Source organism: Triticum dicoccoides, chromosome 2A (genome assembly GCF_002162155.2).
Source record: "Triticum dicoccoides isolate Atlit2015 ecotype Zavitan chromosome 2A, WEW_v2.0, whole genome shotgun sequence".
NCBI lineage: Eukaryota > Viridiplantae > Streptophyta > Magnoliopsida > Poales > Poaceae > Triticum > Triticum dicoccoides.
Genome location: NC_041382.1, coordinates 746702459 through 746706121, shown reverse-complemented (window position 1 = coordinate 746706121; position 3663 = coordinate 746702459). Strand labels below are relative to the sequence as shown.

Below are 3663 nucleotides of genomic sequence, written 5' to 3'. Positions count from 1 at the left end.
GCAGGAGCAGGAATGGCAGTTGCTGTGGTAGGCGCAGGTCCAACAATGGATTGATCCTGGGACGCAACAGGTGTTGTAACTTTAGCAGAATACGCCCATAAGCACTCTGGCCATACATGCCCTGTGGTGGTGGCTGCATATCATAGCGAGGCTGTGTCGGTGGAGCAACGTACCCAGATCGAGGGGCAGACCCTTGCACCGTGTAGCTTGATGCAGCAACACAAGTATAGGTGGTTGATTAGGATAACCCGGTTGGCCTCCAGTGGCTGGAGTTGAAGTTTGCTGCCCTGAAGATGCTTGACCAGCGCCACCTAGACCACCATAGATTTAATTGGTGCAGTACCACCATCCTGAGTTGAGTTAGCAGCTGATGCCCCAGATGCCCCATAGTTCTGCTGATCATATCCAGGCAGCTGCAAGTAAGATAGTCCTTGGGTCTGATAACCAGAGTAATCATAAGCTTGATGCCCACCACTCTGTTGAGAGTACATATAATCACCATAACCTTGTGAAGCATGAGTAGCAGGCTTGTTGTAATTGTAGTTGCTAGCATCAGCAAGTGCAGCAGTTCCAGTGGCAAAAAATGCTGTTGGGGTTGTTGCTATTGGTTATAGTAGTCATAGCCAGTGCCAGGGGGGCTGCTCTGCCATAAGGTTGCTGGCCATACTATGGTGGTGCGCCAGGATAAGCTCCAGGCTGCTGTGTTGCTGGTGCATCGGGCACACCCCAGTTTGCCCGAGGACGGGGAGGGTAGTAGCCCTGTTGGATTTCTGGCACGATTCTGCAAAAAATGTAGTTTGCACATGAGAATATGTATAGAACAAAACATACAATGCACCATACAGAACAAGTGCAAACCAGACGAAACATATCCAAAAACAAAGCAATGTAATATACAGAAATTTCAGAACCACCAAGAAAAATGGAGGGATCAACTCACCAAGCAAGATTCTCAAGCAACATTGGCGATTCCCATCTAGCGTATACCATGTGCAACATAAGGGAGCTAATGAAGATTGGGCAGCTAGATAAACACGTATATATTGAATAACAATAAAAAACACAGAAGAATGTCGAAGGAAATATTTAAGCAAAGTTTTAAGGAAGCTTTGGTCATGGTAACATGAAAAGACAACAGAGGGAGAAAATATATACAAACAAACCAAAGATAATAGATTCATGCGAGATATCTTACATGTAACATTCTTATTCAATAAACTGTAACATTCTTATTTGTTACATGTTGCTCCAAGAGGGTGGTGTTAGCAACAGATAGAATGGGCTGAAAATTAAGCATCAAGAATTATTCCCCGACTGAGCAAAAATATCAATAGCCTAAATACCAGCTACTACAGTGCACGATCCATCATTGAAGTGTGCAGACAGATCACTTGCATAGAGGTTTGCACCAACTATCCCCAAATATGTACAGAAATAGCAAGCGTAAATTTGACAGGACGAGACCAGGTATATGAAATCCAGTCATATAATTTAAATACAAACTAGTTCCTTCTGTTTCGATATAGAAAGACCAGGCATGTTCCTGGATGTATGTATTATATTCTAATGGGTATACTCCAATGGTACACATGGGACTTCTATACCAAAACAGAGGGAGTAGTTCATAATTTTATCTTTCATCCATCAGCATCAAGTATATTAACATTAGGTAGTAACAAATCTGCCTCCAGGATTGATGTGTGCAGCCCTCATAACTAGTTACTGACACTAATTTGGCCTTATGTCAAGATAATGATCAACAGTTCCACAAGACATTGAATAAAATATTACATGATATAGCAGAATCAATCTATGGATACTATGGATCATCTACACAAAATATATTTGCCAGAATTATTAACAAACTCTACTAGCCATCCTTATAAGCCCATAATAATATTGGAGCTCATTGTATAGAGATCTAAACTTCCTTACGAGGATATTGCTAGGCATTTTCTTGTTGCCTAGATCCTAGTATCATTAAGCTTCGCCTAGGCGGGCTGTTTTCTTCCACTGCTTCCTAAGCATATTGCTAAATCGCATGGATCGCATAGCATTACTCAATAGCTAAGGCCCACTTGGCGGCGAGCGAGAGAAAAGGGAGAGGATGACGGATGGGAGCCAGCTGTGTAGTATGTATATGTATAAATTTCATGTAGATTTGATGAGAAACTAGAGCACTAGCTTTTGACTTGGGTTGGGTTTGATTTGTGGCGTACGGACAATGGCAGCAACCATGTCAACTGTTTATTTCGCCGGAATCTATATGATGGTTTGAATTAGTTGGTTTCAGTTCATAATGGAAAGCTGCCAAAGGTTTTTTTTTCAATGTATGGATGATGGATTTATCAAGATCAATGTGCGTGCGGTGGATTTAGCTCAATATGTGTGTACGGCGTGCTTGCAGGCGAAGTGTTCAATGAATTGCTTGAAACAAAATGTCAATTAAAGGGATCAAAGTTTAGGGAATCTGCTAGAGATGCTCTAAGATGTTCATATTATTCCAGTCCTATGCCCAATGCATCCAAACAACTAAGAAACTATAACAAGATTGTGATGCAAGCATCTTTATGCTATACCATACCATATCAAAGATTATTCTCCTCTTTTGTAAGAAAAGTAGCCACCTGTCGGCCACCCACATCTAGACACAGTTCAGACAAATGACTCTTGTCGATTCAGTTCAGACAAGACTGGCATATATCTGAGGTGATGAGCTTACTGACACTCACATCTAGAATCAAGATTCACAAGTGTCAAACGCAAGTGTCCACAACATCAGAAGATTTTATTTTAATAACATATCAAAATTGCAATGGCAGCAATTTCATGGTCCAAGCATCCAAAGAACTAGATTTTCATAACGAGATTGTTTTTTAATTTCCCACTTGGCTCCGATCTGCCTCGACTAACCACATGCAGGAAAAAAATGCAAACGAATCTACTTAGGATTTAGCTCGACTAATCACGGGAATAAAACTGCAGACGAATCTAGTTAGGGTTTGGCTTGACTTATCACAGGCAGGGAGGGGGGTGAGCTTACTTCGCCGGCGTAGTGGAGCAGGTAGAGGTCCTCAAGCGACTATGCCGGCACGTTCTTGACCGCCTGCGCCGCAAGCACACACGCAATTCAGTCTCCGGAATTCGCGGCGTGAGATGACATAAGACGAGACGAGGAGTGGGACGCTAGCGGGACCTGCCGGAAGAGGTGGGCGACGTAGAAGCCCTGCGAGATGAGGGCGAGGAGGCACTTGAGCGTCGACCTTAGCGCCGTCGAAGTGGGAGCCGAGGAGCGCCGAGATGGCGGCGGCGTCTACCGGGTCGTCGTAGAGATACGCGTCCGCCCCACCACCCACGATGTTGCCGCGCCGCTGGCCCACAACCCCGAACCAGTCTCTCTACAGGCTATAGGCCGGCTTGCGTGCCCCGGCCAGTACTGGCCCCGGCTCCCTCGTCGAACCCGGCGGCGAAAGGCTACGCGGCGGCGATCTGGGAGCGTTCCCCGGCCGTGTCCGTCTCGTACGGGAGAGCGATGGGTGGGTACACGGAGCGGGCCGAACTGACGTGTAACCTGGGTCGTGCGGGCGAGGGACTGGCCCGTACTTTTGTGGGCCTGGTCCACATAGGGGAGACGGATGGGCTTGGAAGCTGGGACACAGTGAG

The 3663-nt window shown here is 45.6% G+C and overlaps 1 long non-coding RNA gene across 1 annotated transcript in view; it reads right to left on the bottom strand.

Annotated features, from left to right (window-relative positions):
• LOC119352224 overlaps positions 1-3104 on the bottom strand; it is a 3991-nt gene extending 887 nt beyond the window's left edge. Inside the window, exons 1-2 of the long non-coding RNA XR_005170139.1 lie at positions 3044-3104; positions 174-781 (exon numbers count right to left, since the gene is read on the bottom strand). This is a non-coding gene — a long non-coding RNA (uncharacterized LOC119352224). The remainder of the gene's footprint in view (positions 1-173; positions 782-3043) is intronic.
• Positions 3105-3663: the final 559 nt, after the last annotated feature.